Raw genomic sequence first — 12369 nt, 5'->3', positions numbered from 1 at the left:
TCACATAAACAACACATATTCAACTTAAATTCCTGAAATGGTAGGTTAAGTAAATGAGATTTCTTTCCAGCTGGCTATCAAACGTCCTTTAAGCCTACATCCTGAGCCTAAATACAGTTCAGTCAGAGTACATTTTCCCCCTAAAGTTGTTAAAAAGATATGCCTGGTTTCCCACTCACTGTTTTCTTTGGTTAAGGCAAAGACACGCTTACTTTCCTCTTTCTACTATCACCTTAATTCATCCTCAATGCATGAGCTGTATACAGGAATAAAACAATAAGCAGCCTTCCACTATGTAACTGCTTTTCCAAGAAAGCACCTGGTTACCTTTCCAATACTTCCACTTTATCCATTGGACTGAAAACTCTATCTACCCAACAGTGTATGCTCTAGAACTGGGCAAGAAGTACTCTCCCTGTCAGGAAAAATATTTGGAGCTTTTGAAATTCTTTTTGGAAGTTGTAAAGGAAGTTAAAAATCTTACAAGTTTGGAAAGAAAATTGTTTTTATTAGGGAAAAATTCAGAATCTTGTGACAATATTTTGTGGACTTACTATTTTTTTATTTTTCCCCATTTTTATATAAAATCACCTTATAGATAAAAAAAAAAGTAAAAACATACCATTTAATTGATATATGATCACAGCACTCAGAAAAGGTATGAAAATATGTCTTTTCTACAGAGAGCTTTGGTTTCAAGAAACATACATCTCAAAAACAGAAATTTCAAAGAAATTTCAACCAGCTTCAAGTTTTTCATGAGAGCTTACTACAATATCTTCAAAGACAAGATTTTTATAGTAAAAGATTTGATTCATTCTGATCTGACATTAAAAAAATGATTTTTAAAATTTAATACAGGATATTTTCAAGGTGATGAATAATGAAGAGGCATGAATCATATATATTTACTTTGTGTAAAAATAGTTTTATCCCTTTTTCTTTTTTTTCTTCTTTTTCTCACTGAAATTGTTCCCCATTTTCCCCCAAAAAGAAGCAAAAAGAAAAATTACACAGATAACTTGAAGAAAATGATGAGTTATTGTGTTATTTGTCTCTGGAAAACAAACAAACAAACAACAAACCCAAACATTTCTAGTTTGGTTTTGTCTTTTTTAAAAGAAAATACTTTCTGTTCAGGGGTAATGTTGGTAAGTAAAGCTTATGTAATGAAATTAATCCTTTGTTGTTTCTTGCTATTAAATTGTGTAAGGTTGAGACATTTCTGAATCATCTTCTCCATAAACAGTCTCTTTGCTGGCCACCAGGAGAAAAGCAAAGGCAGTCAAAACACTGAAGGTCTGATATTAAAAGAAGAAAAGACCTGTTGAATTGTGTTCTCCTGGATGTACCTCACTAGCAGAGAGGGAGGAGTCCTGAAGGAACTGCTCTGAAAGCAAGCACAGAAATGGAGAGACCTTGAATTTTGAAAGCTTGTAGAGGCCTTCCAGTACCTGAAGGGGGCCTACAGGAATGCTAGGGAGGGCCTTTTTACAAAAACATGCGGCAATAGGGCAAGGGGTAAGGGCTTTAAGATAAAAAAGGGTAGATTTTGATTAAACATTAGGAATAAACTATTTATTGTGAGGGTGGTGAGACACTGGCACAGGCTTCCCAGGGAAATTCTGGATGCTCCATCCCCAGAAGTAATCTATCTATTATCTACAGTAATTTTCCCCAAATCTTAATTTTGACATTATGCCACTGTTAGCTGTACTCAATCCAGTCAACTGTCTTTGCACCATCAAAAGTTGATATTAAAAATATTATATTTACTGTATTAAATACAGTGTTGTATTAAATACTCCTCTGTTCTATTGTTATCTTCTGCTCTCCTAAAGCTTCATGTTACATTCATTGATAATCTTTCCCGGTTCTTCAATGTAAGACTGTAGTTGCTTTTGCAAGTCTTAATGGGAAGATCTTGACTGTGACTGCAGATGACACTAGCCTGTAGCTGGCTAAATATCTTTCAGATTCATGTTTTTCAGGACATAATGTAACACTGGTTTCAGACACTGAAATGAAAATTCCTTTTGCTTTGTCTTATTTCAGAATTCACTTATTTATTTATTTACTTTTCCAGAACTGTCTATTATTTTAGCCTTGGGTTTAAAACATTCTGCAGGAGAGCCACTGGATTCTGCTGTTGTACCGCCAGGGAACAGTTTAACTACTCAGCTATTTATCGTGTCACATCTTCCTCTGTATCTTCATGGTGAGAAAGGAAGAAAAGAACAACCAGTTTTCTGGTGTGAGCAAACTTGACAAGTAACAAAGTAGGGCATGATACAATTTTTTGTATTAAAAGAAAAAATATATGTGTATGCACATGTATACATACAGATAAATGTGTATACAAATACCCTCAACATCTGGATTTCCAACATGGGAAATAGTTATCTTTTGGCTTTCATCTTCTTTTGAAGATCCCATCCTATCAGTACATCAACTTTGGTTTCTTCTCCTATGGCCACAATAAGTTAGGTAACTCAACTTTCATTATTTTATTTTAAATTTCAGTTGCATTTATTTTTATGTTTTATTTCTGTCTTAAGGATTTTTCATAAGAGAGTGCATTTTTTCCTCTCTTAAAAAAAAACCCAACAAACACTCAACAAAACACATCCTTACATATTTTTACTTCACTTTGCCATTTCTCCACCATTTCCAACTTTGTCAAACTCAGTTGTGTCTGTAAATCTGGTAAAAAGTCTTACCTTCTATAACAGTATCTGCTAAGAGAAAAAAATAAAACCAAACCTATCTGTACACAATCCAGGATGCAGTGTAAATTCATTTCCACTGCTGACTTGTCTCCCATGAGATGCCAGTTTTCTAACAGTAGCAATGCCAGGTTGCAAAGGGAGTTTTTGATGTAGGTTGAAAGTCCATCAGCTTGTGCAGAAAGTTTATATGCTGCTGAGCAAGGTTAAGTACCTGTTGTAGAGGTCAAATCCCTTATTTGTGGCTCAGTTTCCAATTAATTCTACATGGAATAAATCAATTAATTTATTAATATATTATATTATTATATATAATGTTAATAGGCATTATATAGAATACATTACATATATATGTATCTATTACATTAGTCTATTCTGTTATAATGTATTGTATAATACATTAATAATATGATATATTAATACATATTTCCTTTACAAATTTAAAGAAAAATAGCATATATGTAATTATAAATTGGTTCATGAGGTCCTTCTACCTAACATTTTTTGTATTCACAGACATTTTTTAGCACTTTGTGCCATAATGTAAAAACCTGTCATTCCTTGGTAGACTCTGAATATGTGTGTGCTATAATACAGTCTAATAGTTTTATTTATGACAGTCCTTTGGAGACTCCAGCAACTGTGCACAATCAAGATTGTTCAAGCCATTATAACACAAGAGTGCATTACAGTGATTTGAATTGATAAAAGTTCTTTCATCTCCAAAAGAGAAATTATAAACACCGTTCTGTAACATACCAGGACAAATGTGTTACTTTAATCCCCCAGACAGAAAGCTGTATTTGCTCAAGCAACACTGTTGCAAAAAATAAGATGCACAAGGTCTAAAGGTGCTTGTGCACAAAAAGCACAGGAATTTCCATTTTCTTTTGGTGGTGTGAAACACTCTACGTCAGCTAAGGTACCTTAAAAAAACATAAAATATTTGGGGATATTCAACAATTTAAACATGGGAGCGTTCCTTCAACTTGCCTCCTTGAAAAAATGGCTGGATCTTAGAAAATTGGCTACTAAAGTCTACATTATGCTAGTTCCTGATTATTATATTTAGAGTTCACTTTGTGGTAGTCCTTCATTATAAACTTCATTCTTCACGTCTTATTTATAAAAGTTCATTTTGATTAGAAATATCAAAGAGTACAGCTGTGCAACTCTTTTAAAAACAGTTAATTGGTTGCAGTATTTCTAAAGTATATAGAATATTAAAAAAAAAAAAAAAAGGATAAATATTTAAAGCTTTTCCTCAGAAGTTAAAAATTAAAGTTGCCTGATGCTGACTCTATTTTAAACCCACAGATTTAGACACTTGAAAAAACTTGGGAAAATTATTACTTTTCATGGTCATTGATCACAAAAGCATCTTTGCTCAACAAAGCACGTGACTAGGACCCTTTGAGGTCAGCACATGCTTAAAGACTAATATTTATTTCAGGGTTTTGCTGATGTGAATCTTTCTACAATTACCATTTAATCTGATTGTGTTAACAATGCGCAGTAATGCTTGTTTGTTCAGGAAGAAATGATGTGCTTACAGACTTAAAATACTTGAGAGAGAGAATGTGTGGAGCTAACAGTATTCATGCAACAGGATAGAAGTACTATTAAAAACTATAGCTGGGTTGGGCAAACTAAGTGCATAAATAATACAGAAAAACACAATCTGGGGAGCTAATGGTGTATGGCCATTTTCCTTAAGGGATTAAAAGTTCTGTTCTTGATTATTTATTTTTATTTGTGTGGCTTTGTATTCTGAACCCAACTAAACTTGATTTTCTTGTATATCCATCTTCTATTTAATTTAGCCATTAGCATATCATACCACTCTGCATGCTTTTCTAGGGAATATCATATTATCAAGGGAACGTCCTTATTGAAGTAAGAGAAAACAGAACACACATACACACACACATGAAAACAATGCACAGTTGAGACTAGACATAGACCAGTAATTCATATTTTAAGTTGCATGTAACACTCTTCCCCTGTTCTCTTGCACTGCATTTAGATATTGTATGGCTCTCCAGACATGCTATGCATAATTTTATGTACCATCTGCTTTACATGCCAGGTTCCATATGTACAATGTATAATCTAAACCCAATATTTTGATTGATTTGACTTACATTTGAGGCTCTTGTTCTTAAATTGCTGGATAGAAGAATACAGTCCTAACTAAATAACCTGAGAAATGTTTTCTAGGATTAACAACCCTTCAAATTTATTTTGAAAAAAAGTTTTTAAAGGTATAATAATCACAAAATTTAGGTGACTCTCCACAATCCCACTAATATTGCTTCCTAGAGTCAGACACTCAGAGACCTGTGAACACTTCCTACCATTTGCTTAACAACCACAGCAATACAATTATATAAACACACCTCAGAGTCAGTCATGGAACAGTAAAATTGTAGTAGTCTAGAAAAAAAAAACAAACCTGAATAACGATAGGCAGCATTTATTCCTGAAAACATGATGAGGTCTATAAAAATGCTAAAAGTGAATAATGGTTACCCAGAACCATCTCCTGGAGTTTCCTGGTACTTCATTATCTGGCTTCTTTCAACCCCATATTAAGTATTCAAAACTTACTTTTCTCTTACAGGTAAGCCTAAAAAAACTAACTTTCTACTTTGGACATGCTGTCCACAAGAACATCTGGCTGCATTTCCATAAGCACATATAAAGAATAAGCATTATAACACCAAAATGAACACAACATTTCAAACTGATGTCTCTCAGGACAAAACTGAAGATTTATGCAAATATATATTCTCATTTTTAGAACTGCTGACTCTCTTCATCCAAACAAACAAACAAAAGCAGATTAAGCATTGCTCTGGACCTTAAAAAAACACCACCACCCACCTCTCCCCCCACAAAACAGTCCAAAACTCTTAATATGGAAATAATCACCATCTTCATCCCATTTGACTTGAAATGGAAGTATTAACAACAATAATAGATTGTAGTATTACAATGTGTTCGTTAACAGCAGATAGAGAACATACAAAGCAACAAAGCAACTCAAAGAAAATTTTTCTTCATGTAATGTCCCATAAAATATGTATCCTTTACCTCCATATATGGCACATGATAAAAGAAACATTTGAATTCACAGGGCAAGTAGAAAGGGGCCTGTAATACAACATTTAAAAAATGAAGTTCCTGTATTCCCTATGTAATTACAAGGACAGAAGATAACCAGTGAGGCATCTGTCCATTTCGCAAGTGTTTTGGTGGGGTTTTTTTCCCATTGTAACATGAACATCTTAAACTCTGCACAGTTAAATATCAGTGGCACATTCAGTTCCATTCAATGACAATTCTACCAGATGTCTACAAATAAAGCTGCTGCAGCACCTCAAACTTTTTTTATACTTGCCTACTAACACACTTGTGCTTAAAAGGGAAACATTATTATTGGACCATGATTGAGAAACGTTAATTTTCTTAACATGGCAATGGTCATGTTCTTCATGGAGTGTGGGCATAATGCTGATATTTGACAAGTTGTTGACCACATGCAGCTATTTCATGGTTCTTTCAACACTCAGATTTGGAAAAAAATTAAAAGTCTGCTTTCACACTATCAGGCAGCATTCCAAGCAGCTGAAAGTGGTTAGTCGGGTTACAGGAATAAGACTAGGCTTTGCCATTTTAATGGCAATGTTTTTATTTGGTATTTCATTATATATCTGACTGCTCCCAATCTAAATACTGCACTGAACAGAGGATGTTCTGTGAACTAGAACTTCCATTTGCTAATGGATTTTTCTGCATAAAATCTTCCTTGTAGTCCATATGAATATGGGTATTTTAATTATTAATCAGAAACATTCTTTCTTATTTGTGCTATGAAAGAGTTCTTAAAAATGGGATAAGAATTTCATGTATCTTTATATTATTCTCCTTCCTAGAGGGAGGCTGCTCATGAGTTAAACGCTTATGCAACACCTTTCCTTGCAAAATGTACTACATTTCTCTTGTTACTTCTCTGTTGAACCTTTCTGTGCCTGACACAGGCCACTGAAGTCAATGGGAGCCCATGCAATTGTTTCACTGGTCTCCCTCTGCTTTCAACTTTTTTTGTAGAAAAAAAGGATAGACAGCACCAGAAAAGTATAAGATGCTAATCTAATGATACTTTACAACATCTGCATAAAACAGTGGACTTCAGTCCATCTTGATATCAAGCATGTTAAGAAATCATTCTCATATTTCTCCACTGCAAAGCGAAAATGAAAATCTAGAAGGTATTTCTGACACAGTGCAGATAAATATTTGGCTTAAAAGCTGTGGTTTAAAAATGAAGTTTCTTTTACACGCCTCTCACTTTGCCATCTCTCAGCCTTCCGCCCATTCCCTTTAATTTGAAAAGTATTCGGTACTGGCCAGAGCCTTCTTCCTAGAAGTCAGTTGAGAGTTTTGCCACTGACTTCAATGGGGAGAGTTCTCATAGCCAGGATGCAAAACACAGTGAGAAAAGATAAATTGTCAAAGTAGACATTGTAAAAGTAAGAAAAAATACTTAGCAAAATCCACTTATAAGTCTCCAGCAACTGTCAGCTTTTACGCATGTTTCCCACAAATCGCATCAGACAATCTAGGTGAACAAAAACGCTCTTGCCCGGTGTCCCCGGTATCTGGTAGCCAGGGTGGCACCCCAGCTTGAGGGGTTACCCGCGCGCAAACCCGAGCCACGCAGAGCCACGCACTGATTTGACAGCAAACATTCTGCAAACATTAAGCCTTCCCTAAGGGACGAGCTTTTTGCCCCTGGAGCCCACCGTAGCGCACAGGAGAGAGCAGCCGGGACGGGGAGCGGGCAGGGGAGGTGCGGGCAGCCTCTCCCCGCGGAGCCAGGCACCGGCCGGGGCTCCGCTCTTCTCGCCGCGCACTACCTGGGCTCTCCCCTCCGCAGGTGAGGCGCCCGGCGGAGCTCCCTCTCTGCCCGGACGGCGATACCGCGATTCCCAAAACACCGGACTGCGCCGGCAGCCCCTTGGGACCTCGCCAAAACTGGGGGGGATTCAAGCAGGGCACTGTCCCCAGGGCGCGCCGGGGACACCCTGGCTTTCGCGCCCCGGCCTCAGCAAGGCGCGGAGCGGAGGCGCCGAGGAGGGAGCCCCCAGCACGGGCAGTGCCCCCTCCGCACCTTCCCCGTCCCCGAGGGAGCCCGGCGCGGCGCGGAGCCCCCTACTCACCGCGGTGCTGCAGGCAGCAACCCGCAGCGCCGGCGAAGCGCCCCCGCCCCGGCCGGTGCCCGCTGCGGTGCACGCACCCCTTCCCTCGGCGCCCACATCCAAGCCCCGACCGTGCAGCTAAAAGTCCTTCTGAGGAGTACCCAGCGAGCCCCACCGCCTCCTGCCTCGGATCGCTGTCACCTCCCCTCCCCTCGCCCTCCTCCCCCGCCCCGCGCCCTCCCCCGGCGGGCAGCAGCATTATAAAGCGGTGCCTAACCCGTCAGATCACGCACCGGCAGAGGTGCCGGTCCTCGCCGCTACTCACCGGGCATCCTTCAGAGCGGCGGGCGGGCAGGAGCAAGGGAGGGAGGCGGAGGAGGGAGAGGGAGGGGAGGAGGGAGGGCGCTCTCGGCGGGCTGCGCGGCGCGGCGCGGCGCTGCTCGGCAGCCTGGGCAGCTGGGCAGAGTGCTGCGAGTCAGTGAGTGAGTGCCTCCGTGCCCGTGTGCGGTGCGCGCTGCCAGACAGGCGAGCGGAGGCTCAGGCGCGGAGGGGCGGCGAGAAGCAGCGCGGGAGCTCAGGGGGCGCAGCCCGTGCGGCGCGGCGCGGCCAGGTGCGGCCCAGCGTCCCCGGGCCCCGCGGCCCCCCGCGCCCCGCCGCCGCGGCGGGAGCTGCCGGGGAAGGGGCTGGGGGAGGCGTGCATCCTCCTTGGTGGCACACGCACCGCGGGCGATGGAAGCGGGGGGCGGGGGGGGATTAAATATAATGATAATAAAAAAGCTCAGTCACTAGGAAAGAAAATGAAAAAAAAAAACAAAACAGCAAACTCTATCTCTACTTCCTGGCTGAGGTTCGAGCCCCTCGCCCAGTAGCTGCGGTCCCGCGGCAGCCGCGCTCCGGGAGCCACCACCGCCCGCGGTGCAGCACGGCAGCAGCTGCCGCTGCCGATAGCGCCCAGCTGAGCTGGAGCCTCTCCCCGCGCATGCTGGAGCCTCCCTCCTTCCTTCTCTCCCTCCCTCCATCCCTCCCTCCTTCCCTCCTTCCCAGCCCGCTGAGGCGGGCAGCGCAGGCAGGTGCTGTCGGCTCGTCCGGCGGCCCAGGGCAGGGCGAGGCCCTCCGCCGGGGCTGCGCGGGTCGCGGCGGGCCCTCCGCGGGCGGCGGCCGGGCTCCCGCAGGCACTGGGAGGCTGCCCATGCCGGGATCCGGCTGGAGGAGGGGAAGCGCCGGGCGGAGGGGGGAAGCCGGCTGGCCCCGAGAGCTGCCGGCAGGATCCCTCGGCTACGGCTGGGGAACGAGGAAGCGGCGGGGAGGACCCGCCTGTGGCGGGCAGCAGTGCGGTGCCCCACCGCACGCCCGCGGCCGCTGCTCCCCCCTCCCTCCCGGCTCACCTTCTGCCTGAGCGGCGTGACCCGCTGGGGAGGACAGAGGACAGGGCATCCTTACGGCCTGCTTTCGTGGGGGGTGGGGGGGCAGCAGGCGGAGGAGGGAGGGAGCGCATAATTATAACAATCACACGGAAAGGGGAGAAAAAAAAAAAAGCAAAAAAAAAAAAAAAAGCATCACGCACACCGAAAAAGCCTGTTCTCGGGAGAGAAATCAAAAATAGCCACAACAGCATTGAAAGTTGCTTGCTTTGTGATTTGCATTATAACGCTGCTGCTGCCTGTCTCCTCCAACAGCGCACCCAAGGAACATGCAAGATGGGAGAGGGGGAGCTGCACACTTTTTGTGTGCTTTCCCTCTGACAGAAGTTCTCTCTCTCCATCTCTAAAAAAAGCACCCTAACCCCCAAAACCGTTCACACGCGCACATCCCCCTCCCGCCCCTTACCCCACCCCCAACTTGCTGGAGAAGTGGCTTCAGGTGGTGGTTTCTGAGTTACAAGTGGAATTGTGGAACTGGGGTGGGGGTGTGTGTGTGTGTAGAAGAGCGTTCCCCTGGTTTGGCGCTTTCACGTTTGGCACCGCGGGGGAGGAGGCAACTAAAGCTGGTGCCCGCCCGAGGCTCCCGGGGCCAGATAGTGCCCAGCGGAGGAGGAGCGGGGTACCAGCACCGTGGGGATACCCGCGGAGGGCCGGAGCTGCTTGCACCCCGCCAAGCGGGCGCGCAGTGACCCCCGCGCAGGTTGCGCCGTCCGGCGGGCGCTGCCAGGTCCAGGGAGAGCGGGAGGCAGCCGCCTGCTTCCCCTCGCTCCTCCCGCTGTGGAAATCAAGATCGATGAAAATGCTGCTGGTATTGGGAAAAAACCCAAGCAAACAGAAAAAATAGATGGGATAGAATCCAACTTTTATTTACCAACAATTCGTCTCTCATGAAAAAAAACAAAACCAAAAACAAATAAACAAACAACCCCCCAAAAAACCAAACCCAAACCTTAACCCCGATTATGCAATTGAATGTATCGAGCCGGAGGTAGTGTGGCTCTTTGCCAGCCCTGTGATCCATTAACCTCTTTAGCTCATTGTTGGTATGCAACAACATTTTATATTTTAAAGACAAGCCATTTTCTTTTCATAGTAAACTCCACTCTCTTATGTTACAAAAAGAGGATCTCTTTAATAAAAAAAGTAATAATATATAAATAAATATATTGTGGGTTTGGGTTTTTTTTTTTCTACTTCCCATTAGTTCTATAAGTAAAGACAAGTTAAGCAAAATGTATATGTAGGTAATACATACAAAAGTGGACAGAAACATATGAAAAAATCTTGCTTTATAGTAAGGATTTTGGATAACTGTACCTTCAGCATTTAATAACGTATTATTTAGACTGTGTGCCATTTAAACTTTTACAGAGAGAAACCAAGCAAAACGCAACCTAATCAAAATTGGAGTATGAAAAAAGTATATATAGAGCCCTTTTTTTCTTCCATATATGTTATTGATGGGTATTCACATATATGCATATGATCTATAGTCCAAATACATTCTGTCAGAAGTTACATATTCATACATAAATATGTGTGCACGTGTACATGCTATATATTGATATAAACATCTATTATATAAATAACTTATTTAAAATTAATTTCAATAGTTAGTATAGAAAATGAGTATAGAAAGAAGCAATGCTAAGAATTCAGCTCTCAGCCCCCTGCTGAGAGCTATAAAAAATCCTGCCACTTGGAGGAGAAACCATAGAATCTCAGATACAGAAGGAATATGAAAGCTATTCTTATTCTACCTTATTCTTTACACAAGCAACTCAGTGAACAGAAATACACGTGTGGGAGGATGTAAGTACAATGTTTTATGGTGTTTTTTTGGCATAGGACACTGACATTAGGCTGTGGTCCTAATTGCCATGTGCCAAGATATTTGTTTTGGAAAGTCTGCATTCAGAGAAGTTCAGATCTGTTGCTGCTTAGTTGAGCTATCTGATCTGGATGTGGAAGATAGTATGTGCAAAAAACCAACTGATGCCATGAGGATCTGGGGAAAAGGAATGGAAAAGGCAGCGGGGATGGGGAGTAGGGCTAGTTGGGTGATGATCATGAATACTGGGGAAACTGGGCCTGGAAAAAAAAAGCCATCTCATGTGGAGGAGGTGGCAAGAAGGAAGAAGACCTGAATCTGCTTTCCTGTGGTTGTGCTGGAAAACACATCCTACTGCTCATTAGGGGATGAGGAGAGTAGGAAAACACCTACATTCTCACAAGACCTCCACACATTGCTTCTAAATCTTCTGTGGCTTGGGGAAAGTCCTCCCAAAAAACCTAAACATGAAACTGTGGGGCATGTTAAAAAGTGTAAGTTCACGGGAATCACCTGCTTCCTGGAGGATCTTTATCTAATTGTTTTCCTCAAGGAGGACAGCTTTAGAGGTGTATTCCCCCCTCATCCTATCACTTTTGTAAAAGTCCCTCCCCAGCTTTCCTGTAGACCCCCTTCAGACACTGAAAGGCCACTACAAGGTCTCCCCAGAGCCTTCTCTTCTCCAGGCTCAACAGCCCCAATTCTCTCAGCCCGTCTTCACAGGAGACGTACTCCAGCCCTCTGATCATATTTGTGGCCTTCCTCTGGACTGTAACTGTACTCTTCAGTACTGTAACTCAAAGAAGTATGTATAATTTGTTATAAACAGGCTTTGATAATAAAATAATAAGCAAAGCTGTTTTGTTACACAGAGATACATGGCCTCAATTGTCAAAAATATTGTAACTAATAGTAATAGGAATATATTCTGCCTGCAAATTCATGTTTCAGTAATAGTTCTGGCAATTAGAACAGAGTTTTGCTCTGTTTGTTAAACATCTGGTCTCCCATAAAGGTATGTTTTATGAAATTATATCCCAATTTTTCAAACTTGCATTGTGTTCCATGTGAAGTGTCTTATATCCTAACTTTTTATTAATTTATGGCAGGTGGCCTTTTTTTTAAAAAAAAAAAAAAATGTGTGCCCTTCAAGAAATTGGTAAAAAGTTAAGATGTATAAGGATCTC

General features: G+C 42.3%; 1 protein-coding gene across 2 annotated transcripts in view; it reads right to left on the bottom strand.

The window, feature by feature from the left end:
• Positions 1-8292, bottom strand: part of HS3ST5 (heparan sulfate-glucosamine 3-sulfotransferase 5) — a 192238-nt gene extending 183946 nt beyond the window's left edge. The window contains exon 1 of one of the 2 annotated variants that reach the window (XM_051614134.1): positions 8256-8292. The gene's annotated coding sequence lies outside the window, so the exon portion shown is untranslated. Of the gene's footprint in view, positions 1-7951; positions 7979-8255 lie in introns of those variants that run through there. The other variant, XM_051614137.1, reaches the window with a different exon arrangement.
• Between the last annotated feature and the right edge of the window lie 4077 nt (positions 8293-12369).

This window comes from Apus apus, chromosome 3 (genome assembly GCF_020740795.1).
Source record: "Apus apus isolate bApuApu2 chromosome 3, bApuApu2.pri.cur, whole genome shotgun sequence".
Taxonomy (NCBI): Eukaryota; Metazoa; Chordata; class Aves; order Apodiformes; family Apodidae; genus Apus; species Apus apus.
The sequence above is the reverse complement of the archived record's forward strand: the minus strand, read 5'-3'. Positions and strand labels throughout refer to the sequence as shown.